Here is an 18,966-nt window from a genome sequence, read left to right on the forward strand (position 1 = left end):
GCGAGAGGCCAAGAGAGAGACAAAGTGGGCAGGCAGATCCTTTTAAGGAGCAAAGTAACCACACCTGCCCTCCCTGGCAGTCAACACGTAATGACATCACAGGTTGCTAGGAAAGCCAGAAACAGGTGCCTAAATACTAAGAGTTGGCATAGGCCTTTAATCCCAGTACTCTGCCAGGCAGAAGCAGGCCAGTCTCTGTGAGTTCAAGGTCAGGCTGGTCTACAGATCTAGTCCAAGATAGCCAAGGCTAAAAGGAGAAACCCTCTCTCAAAATACCAAAATATTCATATGTATAATTAATATATTCTCACTAAATATAGTAATATAAACCAATATATGTAATAAATATGTTATATATTAATATATACATTTTGTTTTAATCATATGTATATGTTTCAATTTATGTTTTAATCATATAGATATATTATTGAAATAAAAAATCTGAGCCAGGCTTTGTGGCACATATCTCTAATCCTGTCTCTCTAGGAGACACAAGCATGCTGCTGTGTAAGTTCAGTGTCACCCTGGTCTACAAAGCAAGTCCAGGACATGCACGGCTAGAGAGAAACATTGTCTAAAAAAACAGGCTAGATGTGTGGCTAGATATATCTGAAATCACATAGTGTGACAAGGCTATAAAAAAGTCTTACGAGGCATGGTGACACACATCCATAGTCCCAGCACTTGAGAGGCAGATGAAGGTAGGTCTCTGTGAGTTCAAGGTCAGCCTGGTTTACAAAGAGAGTCCTGGATTGGCCATGATGCACTGAGATACCATGTCGCAAAAATAAAACATTAAATTAAATTAAAAAAATCAAAGCCTGGATTGTTGGCAAATGCCTCTAATACTAGCACTATGACTGGCAGAAGGAAATGGATCTGTGTTAGTTTAAGGCCTGCCTGTTCTAGAAAGTATGACAGGTCAGTCAAGGCTATACAGAAAATCTCTTTCTCAAAAAACAATATCCTGGGATGTAAACAAAAAAACCTTCTAGTATCTGAAGGTTGTTTCTTTTTTTAACTTTAAAAAAATTTATGTTTTTGTAAATTACAGTTTATTCACATTGTATCCATGCTGTGGCTCCATCCTTCATCCCCTCCTTTATTCAAACTCCTAACTTCCTCCTATTTCTGTCCTAAAGTCCACTGATATGGGAGGTCCTCCTCCACTTTCATCTGACCCTAGCCTATGAGATCTCATCAGAACTGGCTGCATTGTCCTCTACTGTGGCCTGCTCCCCCATCAAGGGGAGGTGACCAAAGAGCCAGACACTGAGTTCATATCAAAGACAGTTCCTGTTCCCATTACTAGGAAACTCACTTGGAGACTGAGCTGCCATGGAATATATCTGGGCAGGAGTTGAAGAGGTTCAAGGTTATCTCCATGCATGGTCTTTGGTTGGAGTATCAGTCCCAATGCTCTCCTTGTGGAACTCCTGCCCCCTCAAAAGTCTTCCTTAGTCATCAGGGAAATACAAATCAAAATGAACCCAGGATATCACATTACACCTATCTGAACAGAAAAGATCGAAAACTCAAGTGACAACACATGCTGGAGAGGATGTGTGAAAAGGGGAACACTCCTCCATGTCTGGTCGTGATGTAAACTTGTACAACCACTTTGGAAATCAATGTGGTAATTTCTCAGAAAATTAGGAATAGTGCTACCTCCAGATCCAGCTATACCACTCCTAGGTATATATGCAAAATTTGATCAAGTGTACAACAAGGACATTTGCTGGACCATGTTTGTAGCTGCTTTATTTGTAATAGCCAGAAGCTGGAAACAACCCAGGTCCCACTCCATTGAGGAATGGATATAGGAATTGTGGTACTTTTACACATGGGAATACTACTAAGCATTTAAAAATAAGGAAATCATGAAACTGGCAGGCAAATGGTGGGATCTAGAAAAGATCATCCTGAGTGAGGTATCCCAAAAGCAGAAAGACACACAGGGTATATACTCACTCATAAGTGGGTATTAGACATATAATACAGGATAAACATACTAAAATCTGTACTCCCTAAGAATCTACTAAAAAAAATTTTTTAATCTGTTTTTCATCATAGCCTTGGAGGAAGTAAATTATTTACCATGTTCACTTATAACGTAATGGAGGAAGTCACCAATTGTGGTTGTGTTCTATATTTTGAAACATTGGAGTAGGTATTGAAGTTTGATGTATGTGTATCAAATCCAATCACAGAAGTTTATTAGGTAAATCTGTTATTCTTTCTGTGGCTGCTGTTGATCTAATGCATTTCCACTTGCTGATAGGTATTTTTCTGCTGAAAAGTATAGAATGGAATTCCCATCATCTATGTGAACCATTGCTTATTTATACCATGTGGTATGTGATCATGCTTTTCAATGAAGGGCCTCTGAGAAAGCATGGTGCTTTTGTTTTTCATTTTCACAAATTCCTTTAAGATGTTTGTTTTCAAGCCTGATTTGGATGTCAGTAATTAGGAAAGCTGCATTTGAAGTCTTGATTCTCATGTCAGCTTTCTGAGTACACGTCCAAGGGTGGAAGATGTTCCCCCAATGTGTTCTATTTTTACCAACATTAATGTTAAAATGCTTAATAGTGTATATGTATGTATGTATATATGCATAAATATATATGAATATATATACACACATATATATGTTATTTGAAGTTCCATTCTTCTTATGTTCCCATTAGTTACTACATGACACATAATGTTGAAGTACTGCCTTCTGAGAGAATTATCTAGAGGTGCTGAATAATGTAACAGCAATGATATTTATTTCAAAACAGCATGTTGTGTGTGTATGTGTAATCTGACTATGGGTTCTTAGGCCATGACAAATGTATGAAGACTTGGTGACAGCTTTGTGGGGTTTATTTTAGTCATTGTTATATGTTCAAAGTCATGTTGCCAGTTTTGCTTACCACAGACATTCCCCACTGAGTTCATTGATACTCAAATAAACTTAATTGAAATATTACATCAGTAAAATATTGTCTTCTATCCAGATTATAAACCTATTGTCCTATAAGGATGGAAGAACATGAAATAATAATAATAATAATAATAATAATAATAATAATAATAATAATAATAAATGCTATGTACAAATTAAAATGATATAATGCTGTCATTTTTTTGGAATGTGTTAGTTCATTCTTAGGAGTAAAGACTTATTCATAAAACTGTCTCAGATCTACAAGTGAATGTCAGAGAGTTGTCTCAGTGGGAATAGTTGGTTGTTTCTAAGCCTGATGATTTGAGCTCAATTTCTGGGTAGCCAATATTACTCCTATAGAATTTTTCTAATATTTCTATACTTGGGCCTTTGTATGTACAAATTCACACACCAGCACATACATAAATCATTTTTAAACCTAAATAAGGGCCAGTTCTTTCACTGGTCAAAAGACTCTTTGGGTTTCATGTTGAAAACTCATATATGGGATGTAAACAGATAGTAAACAGCAATAAGTTGTCCTCTCATGGCACATACATACTCAAACATTTTTCAATGGATGAAATTAAAGCAAAAGAGACAACCCACTTACTGACAACATCAGAAATGATTTTGCAATTGTAAATAAATGTAGAATTTGAAGACTTATTACTGTTCATTAAAAGAAAAAAAATGTTACCTGTGTACATCTTATTTTATCCATTCATTCCTTGATTCAAGAATAAGTCATTAAAAATATCTTAGCTTTGCTCAGAGATGCATCCCTGTCATCGTAGACCTGGGAGTCCATGGAAACCTAATCTTTCTGAGATTATGGTCAGCTTGGTCCACACAATTGGCTCTCTTTTGTGTTTGTTCGTTCATTTATTTGTTTGTTTTTTAGACAAAATTTCCTTGTGTAGTCTTTGCTGTCCTAGATCTACTTTGTAGACCTGGCTGGCCTCAAATTCAAGTCTCTTCTTCCCTGAGTGCTGGGATTACAGGTGTGTGCCACCATGCCCAGCTCCAAAACTGAGTTCTAAAACAGGCATGGCTATGTAGAAATATCATGTATTTAAATGATCCCCCAAAATGTACGTTGTATCTCAAATTATAGGTTTTTTTCCCCCTCAGGGATAGTGTCCACAGAGCTGCGTCCTGGTACTGTTCCTGGTCCTGTTCCTGGTCCTGGTCCTCAGAGCCTAGCTCTTGGCCCAGCTGTGGCCCCCAAATTCTGCTGTCAAGCACTGGCCCTGCTGGGCTTTTTTTTTCTGGGGCTCAATCTATCCCAGTAGACCCCCTGCACACCAACTACACACCTGGCAGCATCTTCTATAAATGGATGCACATGCCCAACTCGCAGAAAACTCTCAACAAAAACAGGCTCCATACCCCTTGGCTAAGCCACCCACTGTGGGCTGATGGGGAGGCCCCATCTCTGAATACATCACTTAAGTTGAGTAAGCAACACCTTTTTAATAATAATAGTATGAAACCAACAATAATAACACAAGAGTGAAAAACAGCAATTTAAAAATATATAAAATTAAGGGAATCTTTTCTCTAAGGGGAGCAGGCGCAGGGTGCAGCTCAGCCGGCAATTGTACCAACTATATGTCTACCTCGGGCAGCGAGGACAGGGGATTGGGTGCCCCCAAGTGCACTACAGTGGAGAAAACAGTAGCTCATCAGCCAAGTCCACAAGGCCCTGTGCATCCTCTGATACTAAAGCCAGAGGTTTCACTGGTCCAGCTTCTGGCAAGACTGGGGATCCTGCAGCCATGGGATCCAAGAGCTCAGCATCCTCTTGGGGCTTAGCATCTGCCCCCAAAGCCAGGCTCCGTTTCTCCTGTGCCACCAAGGTGTCTTGCATTGGCAGCTCTGCAGTTGAGGTCCCAAGTAGCCCTGGATCTGAGCAAAAAAAGGGGTGAGCCATCATCTGGGATAAGGGAGCAGCCTGAAGGCACGCAGAATGGGGTGAGCTAACCCAAGATGGCCTCTCCATGCCAGAGAAGGCACAGTCCCCTCTCCTACCCGCAGGACAGTCGATTTGACAGTCTTCCTCCTCTGCTTCCTTGGCCAGAGCTTCAGGACACTTCCCCTGTGGGACACGGGGTTTGAATCAGCTGCTACCTCACTAGGCGCCTCCCTCCGGTCCTCATCCTCCTCCTAATTCTCCTCCTCCTTCTCAGGCTTCAGCTTATCTAGGGCTTATCCATTGCCCGGAGGATCTCCCCAGATTGGCAGTCCAACTCTGCAGTGGGCACATGGATCCTGGCATAGTCCAGCAGCCGTCTCACGATGGCAAGGTCCGGGGGCCCCAGAGAAATCCTGGGAGAATTTCTGCAGCCACTGGGACAAGAACGAGAAGATGGCACTGTGGGTGAGAGCAGGGAAAAGGGACACTGTGTCGGGAGCCTGGCTTCTCTTTGGAACTGTGGGGGGGGCATTGGTATCCCCCAGGGCCTTTCCTTTTTTGTCTCTCCCTCTGCTGCTCAAAACCTAGGAGCCCAGTGGGAAACCTCTGTCCTCTACCAGCAGGTTAGGTCGTGAGGACAGTCCCTAGGTAGATAACCCCAAAGGTGAGGCTCCTGGCCAAAATTGGCCCTCCACCCTGGCCTTAAACGCCCCTTCCTGCTCACCTCCCCCTCCACCCCAAGCTTACTCATGTCTTTGTCTGCTTTTCCGCCTGAAGGATCTATACCTGTGACAGTCCACGGGGGTGTTACCCCTACTGCCCCGTGTCCCCAAGCCACCCAGACATCTAGAAGGAACTATTAGAATCTTCCCAGGGATGGGTGTGGGGATGCTAGGGGCTCCATCCATAACAAACACCGCAAATGGGGTCCAGAATCCTTTACACAAACTGGGAAAGGTCGCTCAGGGCATGAGAAAGGGTGGTGTGTGAGATTCCCTGGGGAAGGTGAATGGTACCTGTTAGAGCCCCACCCTGCCACAATCACCCATGTTTGGCCATGTCACTTTAAGGCGTCTGGCCTGGGACTCAGGCTGCTGGGACTCACACGTCCGGTTCTGTGAGGGCACAGGGCACTGGCCCTGGGAAACAGCAGGAGAAGATCTGAGAGCTGACTAGATCCCCGGTGGAACCACTCTCCTGCCTTTTCAGCATCAGGTCCAGAACCAACCAGATGGTGGCAATCTTTGGATAAAGGGCCAGAAGGTGGGCAAATAGGGAATCATCTGCTTCACATAGTCCATGCGATCATTGCTGAGCATGAGGATGCCATGCAGTAAGGCTCACTACCTTTCGCTATGAGGAAGGACCAGGGCAGGAGGGATGCTTTAAGTGTGCAAACCCTGAGGGGCACCAATGACCACTTTCCCTACACCTAAGCGGGAAACAGGCATGAAAAGCGTTCCTCAGTGTCCCAACAGGAACACTCTTCCAGGCTGCGATCGCGGTGGATGGGGGTGGGGTGGACCAGAAAGCTTCCCTGCTGCAGGACAGCCCTGGTTACCTTGGTCTCCCAGTGGGGAACAGGCCAGAAATGTGTCATGGAGCGCACCACATGTCTCCAGCAGCGGCACAGGCGACCACCGCTGTCTTCTCTGAGACCTGAGCCCGTGGAGGTCTGGAAGCAGAACAGACTCATCTCTCCAGCTCCTCTGGACCAGCTGGTCTGTCCAGGCTGCTGTTGTTGCTGCTGGCCTCCCGTTACCTGGCAACCAGGGTTCCAAGTTCCATCCGGAACCGGGCTGAGGAAGCATGGTCACTTCCTGGAGTCACCCTGCCAGAGCCTCCAGTTCATGGGTTCTCCCTGGAGGCCATCAGCCCTGCAGGCTCTGCTGATTAAACAAACCATCAACAGTTCCAGAGAGAAATGATGGAGAAGTTGCCTCCCGTCACCACTAGAGGGCATAGAGTCACATGAGAGGGTGCAAGGATGAAAAAAACAGCAGCAGCAGAGAGGGATGGCTACCATCCTTCTTTAATCTTTTATTATTATTATTATCATCATCATGATCATCATCATCATTCAATTCTTCTTCCCTAGTATACTGAAAACAAATTCACCTTCTTTCATTTCACCTACTGAACTAAAATGTTCTCATCTCTCAGCCTTTGAATATGTATGTTCTTTATCTTTTCTGGGGTGTTAGGTACCTCTTGCTTTCCTTTAGGTTTCATAGTGGAATTCATAGTGATGTATACATTTCTATGCATGGTCTATGGGTTTGTTTATGGTGGATTACCCCACAAGATTGTAAGCTTATAGAGAAAGTGGTGTTTACATCAATCATTTTTGTGTGTTCAGGACTTAGCAGAATATTGGGTACCTAATTCACAATAACTATCTGTGGAATGACAAATAACCTTTTAAAAAGTAAATTCCTTTAACAAAGTCTTCATAATCTGATAGTAAAACAGAATTCTCACCTAAAGGATGGGAGCATGTAGCATTTTATTTGTTAATGACAGCCATTATGCCATCTGTAAAAAACTTTTCCTGGAGTCTTTTTATCTTACTGCTGTTACTAGGACAGCCTACTCTATGCCTGTTGCCTTCTCTGTGTTCTCTTTAATTTATCCCATAACAAGTTACTTCCTTTAAGCTTTAGTGAGATTTAGCATCTGGCTTCATTATATCTAAAGATTATCTGTTTCTGCCTGTTTTGTACAGAAGGCAGGAATACAACTCAGAGGTAGAACATTTGCTTCATATATAGGAGGTAAGGAAGGAGGAGGAAGGGGAGGAGAAAAAAAAGAACAGGAGAATCGAAACATTGCTTTTCTTTATGCAGATGTACTTCCTTCAATACAGGAGTTAACAGTCTTCTTGTCTCTGCATTCCAAATAAGGTAGAAATTGCAGATACAGCAACAGTGATACTTATTTGGTGTTAGTTTTTAACCTGGTCCTTCTCCTGACATTTACCTGCTTTATATGTATTTGGTTTTATGTATATGTTCATTTTCTGGGATGAATCAATTTTTTCATTAGGTTTTATGAGAAGTCATATTCTCAGAAAGTGTCCTGAGCTTTGAATCCTACCATACTTATCCCTAGGAGCCCATATCTGCAAAGGTGATTATGTCCTCTCTGTACATCATTTGATGTTATGACTTCAGGATTCATCTTGAACCTTGTTTTCAAGAGAATGTTGTAAACAAGCCTTAAGCTTAGCAGGCATTTTGTGCCTCATGAAAAAAATTTCATCATAAAATGTCCTGTCTGAAAAGAGCATCTGAGATCATTGTACAATGCACTCAGTTATTTTCATTTTAGTCATTAACATTATTAGTACTATTTAATGTTTTTCATTCCTTTGTTAGAGACACAAATATGATGACCCTGGTGTAAGGGACTGTGTACACACTGTTAACTAAGAAAATAAAACCACACATTCAAAACAAGTAAAACCTCCAAATATGGATAAGAATTAGGTTTAGATTTAGTGCCCAAAAATAATTCAGTTGAAATGTGGGAACGACATTGAAACACCATTATTCAGCAAACGTTTAGAGTATATATGTAAATATGATGAAAGGAATGTACACATAAACACAACTTAAAAATTCTTGGCACACGGTATATACTCACTCATATAGACATATAATATAGGATAAACCTACTAAAATCTGTACATCCAAAGAAACTAATCAAGAGGGAGGATCCTGACTAAAACGCTCAATCCCTATCCTGTAAGGCAAAGAGGATGGACATCAGAAGAAGAAGAAAACAGGAAACAAGTTCGGAACCTGCCACAGAGGCCCTCTAAAAGGCTCTGCCCTGCAGACTATCAAAGCAGATGCTGAGACTTATGGCCAAGTGTTGGGCAGAGTACATGGAATCTTATGAAAGAAGTGGGAAATAGTAAGATCTGGAGAGGACAGAAACTCCACAAGGAGAGCAACAGAATGAGAAAATTTGAACACCAGGGTCTTTCCAGATACTCATACTCCAACCAAGTACCATGCATGGAGATAACCTAGAACCCCTGCACAGATGTAGCCCATGACAGTTAGTGTCCAAGTGGGTTACATAGTAATGGGAAGAGGGACTGCCTGTAACATAAACTGATTGGCCTGCTCTTTGATCTCAGGCCATAGAGGAAGACAATGCAGCCACTCCTTATGAGACCTAACAGACTAAGATCAGAAGGAAGGAAAGGGAGACCTCCCCTATCAGTGGACTTGGGGAGGATCATTCATGAAGAAAGGGAAAAGTAGGTGGGATTAGGAGGGGAGGAAGGAGGGGTTTATGGGGGGATACAAAGTGAATAAAGTGTAATTAATAAAAGTTTAAAAAATTAAAAAAAAATATTTAACACAAAAAATTAAATAAATAATGATAAAAAATTCTTGGGCACACATACAAAAAGTGGGACTTCATTAAGATATTTTTCCTTTTTGTTTTCTTGACAGGAAAAGTTTGAACCTGTTTCTCCCCTGTCCTCCTTTTTATTCTCCTCCCTCCCCTTCCCTTCCCTGCCTTCCTTGCTCAGTGTGAATTTACAAACATTGCACTTGAATGGATGCAGTTCTTCAAAAGCATTGCCAAAAGGACCCCTGCAACCTCACTTCTAAACCTTGAACCTCAAATGCATTCTAGCTATTTTTTTCTTGCATTGGTGATTAAGTAAAGCAACTCATTTTCTGGGGGGTAGGGGTAGATACCAGACATGGTGAATTCCTCATCTACTCCTCCCCGTTCCCCATGCTTATGTCCTTTAGCACTTTGGGGAGCACATTGACAGAGGTTCCCCACCCATTCAAACCACTATCATACATGTGCTTTCTAAGATTTTCTAATAAAATTCTTTTAGTTGCCAGTATGAGACCTTAACTAAAAAAGAATTGTTTTCATTCTCAGGTGACAATCTCATAAGTATAGCCAGGCTAATAAGTGACATATCAAGATGCTCAGGTGGGTATTCTGTGAACAGTGCCAGTACACACGCTCAGACCCAGGAACTCAGTGGAGCCAAGCCTTCCCTATTTGAGTTTGGTTCACTTCCTTGTTGAAGCCACCTATGGCTAAAAAAAAAAATAAGTTTGTGGGATTGGGAGTGTAGCTCACTTGATACGAGGTGGAGCAGAAGGATCAGAAATTCAAGGTCATCTTATAGCTGTTTAGTTTAAGGCCGGGCTGGGCTACAGGGGACCCTAACCAAATAATAATAATAGTAATAACTACAATACCTTTCAATTAAGAGCATTATTTGGTGGTCATTGTTCCAAGCTAGAGCTAACCTCAGGTCACTGACCTTCCTCATAGAGATAGCAAGGAGGCAACAAGGTCAAGCCCAGAAAGATTATCTGCACACAGACCCCTCTCCAACAGAGCCTTCCTCGCCAAATATGTGGAAATATGTGTTCCCACTGATGACCAGAGGTGCCCCAGCTTGTAGTGTTGGGAGCATGGGGAAGGCAAAGTCACAATGGAGCACAGCTGTTTGATCACCAGCCCTCTGAGACCATCACAAGCAAACAAAATCACAAAAGTACAACAAAGGAAAAAAAAATGTACTGGGTATAATGCGCTCAAAGAGAATGGAAGAAAAAATACCAAAACTCAGAACAGTGGCCTGTCTCTCTATGGGCCCTCTATCCTATTCCATTAGTGGTGACCCACCCCCAAATCAGGCTCCATCCAACTACACCCGAGTTTGGAATGATGACCTGCATTCAGCCAGACCAGAGAACGGAGCAGCAACATATTTGTTGATCTCTGTCTACCAGACCAGAGCCCAAAGCACCAGCTAAACTCTGCCAGACCAGAGACCACAGCAGCAGCAAATTTCTGCCAGATCAGAGGCCAGAGCAGGGGACACACTTTGCCAGACCTGAGGCCAGAGTAGTGGATAAGATCTGCCAGACCAGAGACCAGAGAACATTGGCAGAGGTGCCAATCCTGGGGCTCCACATACTGTATCAATCCATTGCCACATTCTTGCCACTCTCACTGGAGCCTGTGAAGCATGGCTCAAGCCTCCTGAAATGGGAAAAAAATCAAGTCTAGGGGGATAGAAGGATTCTGTCCCATGTCCTCAGTCAGTCCCAGAGACAAAAAATGACAGCGAGAGTCAAAACAGTTAAACAAGACACAGACTAGATCCCATTGCTTGTGCAGCAGAAAAATACACAGAGCCAGACAGCAGATCCCACCACTCCTGCAGTGGAAAAAGGAAAGTAGGATATCAGTGAATCTCTGCTGCAGGAGCTACCTGCATTATCCTCGTCCAAAGATCCAGAGATCAAAGAAAACTCGGTGCTCAACTCCCTTTACAGATGTGCCCTTTTGGGGGGGTCTTCTAGACCCCCTGTGGCCCACAGCTGTCCAGAGCATCAGCTCTAACCTTTCTGACGACACATATTACACATTTTGCCTTGAGTCCCAAAAAAACAAACTAGAGAAACACCGAGAAAGACACAGACAGATACAGACAGAGTGCTCATTTCCTGGCTGTTGTTCAGCTCCATGTGCCTGGGGTGCTTGGGAGACTTGGGGATCCAATATAAGAACCCATATGTTATGGCCAGATCTTAGGGTGACCAAAGATCATCAGGAGCCAGACCACATATGCAAGAGCAAAGAGTTTTATTTGGGCTTATGCTGGGTCTCTCCATTTTCACAAACACAGTGGATCAGAGAGAGCCCTGAGCAGGTGCATGGCAGGGTTTTGATTGGGGTTTTAGGAAGGACCAGGAAGTTCCGGTTTAATAGTTACATGATTGGGTGACATTCAGCAAGGGCAAGCTTTTTACAAAGTGATTGGCTAGCTAACATAACTAACATTGAGGGAGCTATCTCTAGGCCTCAGGAATGTTGGGTATTTTCTTTGTCACTGAAGGTTCTACATCAAAGTTGGTAGACTGCTCAGCACAAATGCCCCACTTTGAGATAAGATACCTTCCCATTCTTGTGGTTATCCTCAGGCTGTTCCTTGGGTAAGGAATCTTACGACCTTCTATTTGGAATTGGTGACCCATGGTCCAATTCCTGGTGGCTTTATAATAGAGTCACTATTCTGGTGAAATTTAAGTGCCCTTTTTTAGGCCTAGTTCCTGGTGACCTTTGAAGATGTCTCTCCATTCTAAAAGATCCATTCGGATTTTGTGGGGGTTATAAATTATATGTCCTGTGTCAGAGAGCACTCAAATATTAAGCTGTGATATAGAAGAGTAGAACTGATGATGTAAAGGATTTACTATCGCTGAGAAACTAGTGGTACCAGTTAGAATTTAGCTGAGGGAAGACTGCCTGTAAAACATTCCACAGATAAGCAGTATGCTAACCAGACCTGTTAGAGATTAGGATCCCGGGATACACGTTTGCTCACCAGGATTGTGTAGAAATGTGTCAGGGTTATGTCTTTTTAATTTGTAAATTCCCAATGTGTATTTATTAATTCATGAATGCAAATGAAAGCTGACCAGATTGGTGGGTGTACAATTTGGGTCAGGTATCTTGCTCCAGTAAATATTGAATTTCAAATTAAGGGACTGTCCTATGCCCATATGTACAATCCTCATTGACACAGTTCTGTCAGTTCAAATTTGAGACACAGGCTATGGGCTTAAGCTGTGTCTGTCAGGTTACAGGTCTCAGCAGCTAATATTGTACACAAGGATAACATCAAACAGTATCTTATTAATGGCTTTCCCTCTACAAGAGAATAGCCTGTGTTTTTCAAAGTCAGTATGCTATGTGTTTTTTTTTTCAACTCTGAGTTTAAGAGCACTGGCTGCTCTTCCAGAGGTCAGGAGTTTAATTCCCACCAACCACATGGTGGCTTACAACATCTATAATGAGATCTGGTGCTCTTTTCTGGCATGCAAGTGTAGATGCATGCAGAACACTGTATCCGCAATAAATAAATATATGAATAAATAAATAAAAAGTCAGTTGTTGGTATTATTAAATTTTATTTTGTTAATGCATTACTGCTCTAGTCTCTTATTAGTTAATATTCTTTGATAATCCAGTCATTAAGAATTTCATTCCTTTTCCCCTAGTGCTTTGATATTTGTTTTTTTAAAGCAATGTCTCCTGTAGATCAGCCTTTCACATGCTATGTAGTTTACACTTTATTGGAACACTGAATGCTGCCCCTACTGTCTAGTGCCTAGAACATAGTCCTGCAGCTCTTTTTAGGTGGGCCCTGACTAGTGAGTGTGAAGTAAAATAGAAGAGTGAATTAATGTCCCCTGAAGACCCTAAATTTTTAGAGGTGGGCAATTACAAATAAAGAGGGACCTGTGTAAGAATTGAGTTCACTAACCTACTTTGAAGCTGGTGTAGTCACAACACAGAAAGGGAGAGGGAGAAGGGAAGATGGTAATGAATCATGTAATCAATTTTAGATGGTCAATAAAAGTGAAAACTGTACATTTGGGGGGAGTCATACACAAAGGGAATCAAGAATATGGATTAGTTGCTGAGCTTGTTTCTGGGAAGCAAATTTCTATAGTTGCATGAGTTCAAACAAAACAGAAGTTCTGGATAAACTGCTGTGGTAGTGACTAACAGGGATGTTTCCCCTCCCCACATTTGAAAGTGCACAACCTGAGAAAAAAAAGTTGTGAGTAATACTTGGTGTTCTCTAATACATATTCAAAGTCTCTGAAGAATATTGGACCATAAGGCCATTTTCTCCTTTTAAAAATAATTTTAAGGTTATAATGAAATCATTTCAACCTTTTCATTCCTCTCTGCTCTTACATCTCAAATGCTGGGATGAATCGTTAAGGAGGCTACTTAACAATCAAAGCAGACCTGGCTGTCAGGTTCTCCCAGCATCCCTCAATCTTTTCCTGTTACAAGGTATGGGTGTCATACACAGATATCTACCCCAGAAGTTGAGCTGCCTCCTCCCAGCTCCTATTCCTTATGTATTCCAACCATTTTGGTTACCTGGTCTTTTTCATTTATCATTTACCTTCCCACCCTTTTCATCTGGCTCTCGACTTCCATCTCTCTTCTCCTCTCACATGGCTCAAGTTCATGTCAATCGTAGACTGTCCCAGATGTTCCTGTGTCTGACTATGTTCTCTCATATATCTATAATAAACTTTCTATTCCAACATTCCTAGGTACAGCCATATCCTTTTTGTTTTATTTCTCATTTTCATTGAGCTCCCATTACCTACTCCTTTCTTTCAAATTCATGGCCATTTGTTTCTTTAATGGTTGTTACTATTTGGCTTTGACTAAAGTTTGGCTGAAGGACTTCCCAAATATGAGGTAGAGATGACTGTGTTGGACACTGATCATGTAATGGAATGTGCAACATAAATGACCAGTATCTTGGAAGATGATCAGGTGCCCTGGGAAAGTAGAAGATTGTATTTTAAAACATTTCCAAGATGAGGATGTTGCTGGATATTTGATCCCAGTGTGATCCCATAGATTGTGAACTGTAAAAACCTGTGCTTTGTTTGGTATGGTTGAGCCCTAACACAAAACTTAATTCCAAGAACTTTCTGTTTATTCTAAACAGGTGATTATGGTATGGTTCCGTCAGCCCTGGAACATACCTTTAATTCAAAATCTCTCTGTGCACAGGATTTAATAATGTTAACCCTAGATCAAGAGGCAAAGCAAGAAGCCAGCTGACAGGGATTAAAGAGTAAGTGGAACTTTCAGCTGAAATGTATTTAAGAAAGAGTGTAAAAGTGGAAGGAGTTTTAGCATAGTAGATTTTGGGCTTTTTGAGCTTTGAGCTAGAAAGCCTTTGGCCTTGGGTTCCTTTGGCCTATCCACCCTGATCTGTCATCTGAACTGGTGAGCTTTTGGGGCTTTTTACTCTTGGAGTTGAGGTGAGTAGGATGGTCAGATGGGTGCTTTCTCTGCCTCTCTGCACTGGAAGGTTTTAAAATAGAATAATTGGGATTTTCATTCTTTTATAACAACATTAGCATTCTGTGTGCCCATAGGGGTTAGGGCAAAGCTAGAATGCCTCTGCTATCAGCATCATTTGATCTTTGATCCACTGGTAGAGGAGCTACTACTGTCCTAAGACTCAGCTGTATTGTTCAAGCTAATGAGGGATTCTGGGTAGGCCTAGCAGTCAGGAGCAATAGTGGGAGGTAATTTATGGGTTTGTTTTGGGATTTTCCTCTGATGTAGCTCTAAAGAGCTGTGAGTGAGACCAGAGGCCACGTCATGCTGAGTGTGGGGCCATTGTCCCCAGGCCAGGAATAGCAGGCTCCTGAGCTATCACAGCCTGATCTGATCTGCTTTGAATGAGATGGACTGTGGTTCAGGCTGTGGTTCTGTTGGTCTCCATGTGGTGATCTTGACAGAGACCCTTGGCCTCTGACCCTTCCTGAGTGTTGATTGTCCAGAGAAGTGAGGACTTTGCCACCTGGGCAGTAGAAAGTTGTGGTGCTTATAATATCACTATCTAGTGTGCACACCCAGGCATTGGTTTTGCAGTGGACAGATTGGAAAACTGAAGGTCTCATTTCTAGAAATGATGAATGTTGTATCCCACATAGAGCTTTGCATAAGAAATTTTACAACTCATTTTGAAACTGAAAGAAAAGAAGTGGTGGTGGTGATCTCTCATCAATAATATGTTTTTTTTAACCTTTCAACTACCACCAGTCACAATGGCGTGATTTAGGGAAATTCAATTCCAGGGTACAAAAGTAACTTCTGAGATGCAAAATTTTGTCAGGTGTGCCTCATTTTAAATAAGTGGATAGGAAAGATTCCACATATTGTGACATAATTCATGCAGCATGAAACAGAAACTAAAATATTCTCCAAAATTTTTTTGTGTGTGAGTGTTGGCAAGGGCTGGGCTGTGCCTGAACCCACAAGGGGACATGAGGGACTGCAAGCCATAGCCCAGCTTTATGATCACCTCCATTTTCTAAGAGAGATCCAGAGCAAAAGGACTCTCTTTAAAGGAGGTTAGTAGTAGCTGAAGGGTCAAAAATATAAAAGTTTAGGTGTCACTTTGTGTTTGTCTTGTAGCAGTTCTGAAATCTGTGTTTATTTAATTTGTATTAATTAGAAAATAAAAGGTATCTCTGGTCCAGTGCAAATTTTTCATGCTAGAGATTACTTACCTCTTTTCATGTAAACTTGTCTATATTTTAGGCTTATTTTTTGGCTTTTTTTCTCACCCCCTTATTCTTTCACAAACACTGTACACATTCTTAATTATTGAAGTTTGTGGTAAGTATAGAAGTCACATCATGCCAGAAGGTTATGAAATTCATGACAATAGAATCATCCCTTAATTTTCTGTTTTCCTCTGTTTCTTACCAGGTGGCTTTTCTGATATGAGGTAGAGATTTTGGATTGTTCTTTAGCAATCACTTAAAGACAATTTGCACTTATGTCTGTAGAAGACAGAAGAGAAAACATGAAGGTGAGTGATACCAGTTGGCCAGTTTACTCCTTCTCTTTTGACATTTTCTTTTGGTGGTCTGTTATTTTCTTCAGAAGTTTCATGTATCCAGTGGTCTCCATATTCTTTAGTTGGATGATTTTATTCTCCTGAAAAGATTAAATCAAAACCCTGCCCCAACCCTAATTCAGGGGTGAGGTTCATACCTTTTTAGGCATGTTATATCTTTTATAGGGCAAAATGTGTTTTTTGGAAATAAAAAATATAATATCTCAATTAAAATTAAAAATCTTTGAAAGTTTACAAATATACCTTAAAGTGTATTTATTTGTAGATAATAAAGGGCATTTACTTTGATTTTTCAGCCTGCCTTTTATAAGCAGATTTTAAATAAAATCACTGTAAGTCCTATGTGCCTGCCTCTGTCTCCCAGGTGGTATGTAAAAGGCACGTAACTCCCAAATGCTGGGAGTAAGGCTGTGAACCACCAACACCCTGTCCTTGTAACTCCTAAATTTAGAGAACAACTAATTAATACAGAAATGCTTGTCTCTGCTGGGCTTAAATGCATGGTCTATCACCAGGCTGCTAAAATTTTTTATTCACTCCAAATTAGACCAACTCAAACAAGTTTATACCTTTGAACTTATTTAAAACATTTTAAACCTCTTAACTGTATTTGATATGAAACAACAAAAGTATCCTTTTTTATTTAAGAAAAAAACTAGTTTTTATTAAGTTAGTTTGGACTGAATGACCACGCTGTCTGATGAATAGTTACCTCTGCTTATTCAGAAGATCTCTACTATTCAAATCTAATCATGATCAATTTTGATAGGATCCACCTTTCTTTTCCTGTGGAAACATTCAGTTTTACCAGTGAAGACACAGTTCAGTAGTTTCTCACTGTCTACTCCTTTCAGTTATGTTTACTTCATTTTGTTCTAGAGTACTTTGATGTGCTGTTAAGTTGCTACTAAGAGATATTTCTAATTATTTTTTCTGAATGTAATTAGTGCTATGTCTTCTTGTCAACACTTACATTGTGTACTATGAATTTTGATATTTTGTATATTCATTTCACTGACTTCTAGAAAGTCTTTAATTTCTTTCTTTATTTCAGTTTTGATCCATTTTTTATTCAGTAGAGAATTGTTCAATTTCTATGAGTTTGTAAGCTTTCTATTGTTTTTGTTACTGGTGATGTGCTGCTTTAAACCTTAGTGGTCTAATAGGATGCAGGAGGTTATTGCAAGTTTCTTATATCTTTTGAGACTTCCACTGTTCAAGTATATCATCAATTTTGGAGAAGAATATATGAGTTGCTGAGAAGAGGGATCAATCTTTTGTGTTTGGGTGGATGTTCTGTAAACATCATTTGGGCATATTTAGTTTTTTGATGCTAGTTAGCTGGAGCATTTATCTGTTCAGTTTGGTCAGGAGGACCTGTCCATTGGTGAAAGTGATATATTGAAGTTTTCTCCTATCAGTTTATGAGGGCTAGGATGTGATGCAAGCTGCAGAATGGTTTCTTTTATAACTTGGGTGTTCTTAGGTTGGGGGCATAGATGTTAAGTATTGAAATGTTATATTGCTGGATTTTTTGAATACATCATGTCCTTTGCCATCTTTTGATTAGTTTTTTGAAAGCTGTTTCATTAGATATTAAAATTGCTATACAACCTTGATTCTCTAGTACATTTATTTGGAATATCTTTTCCAAACATTTACCTTGAGATAATGTCTATCTTGATATGAAGCTGTGTTTGATGTGTTTAGAAGAAGGGTGGATTCTGTTTTATCATCCATTTTGTGAGCCTGTGTCTTTTTATTGGTGAATTTGGGTCAATAGTATTAAGTGATATCAATGAACAGTGATTGTTCATCTTGGTATTTTGGTGGTGGAGGTGGTGGTGGTTTTAGCACTTGTGTGGGGCTGTATTTATAGATACATATTGTTTAAATTTGACCTTAACATGCAACATCTTATTTTCTCCACTTTCTGATTAAAAGGTTCTGGGCATAGTTAGTAATTTTTCTTGGCTTCTCTAGTTTTTTTAGAGCCACAAGAACACTGGCTATATCCTTCAATTTCTAGTATCTTTACTGATAATACAGGATTAATTCCAATAGATCTGCCTTAATTTATTTTTTGGTTGGATTTTATTTTATGTTATTTATGTATTTATTTATTTGGTTTGTCTGTTTTATTGGTTAGTGTGGTCTGTTTAATTTTTTTTTCTGTTATAGCTTTTAATATTCTTTCTTTGTTCTGTATATTTAGTGTTTTGATTATTCTCCAGTAAGAGGACATTCTTTTCTGTTCCAGTGTCTTTGGTATATTTGTATGCTTTTCTTGCCTTGATGGACATCTTATTCTTTAGGTTAAGATATTTTTCTTGTATGATTTTGTTAAAAATATCTTCCAGAACCTTGATCTCATCCTCCTTTTGCTAATCTGATTATAATCATGTTTTGTCTTTTCATATTGTCTCAGAGTTCCTGGATGTTTTTTGATAGGGAACTTTTGGATTTAACATTTTCTTTGACACATGTATCTATTTCATCTTTTTTTTCTGTTTGTTGTTGTTGTTTATTTTCAGACTGGATTGCTTTTTGTAGCCTTTGCTGCCCTGGAATCACTTTGATGGCCTCAAACTCACAACAATCCAGCTGTTTCTGCATCCCTGACTTCTGGTGTTA

This window comes from Meriones unguiculatus (genome assembly GCF_030254825.1).
Source record: "Meriones unguiculatus strain TT.TT164.6M chromosome 13 unlocalized genomic scaffold, Bangor_MerUng_6.1 Chr13_unordered_Scaffold_34, whole genome shotgun sequence".
Lineage (NCBI taxonomy): Eukaryota > Metazoa > Chordata > Mammalia > Rodentia > Muridae > Meriones > Meriones unguiculatus.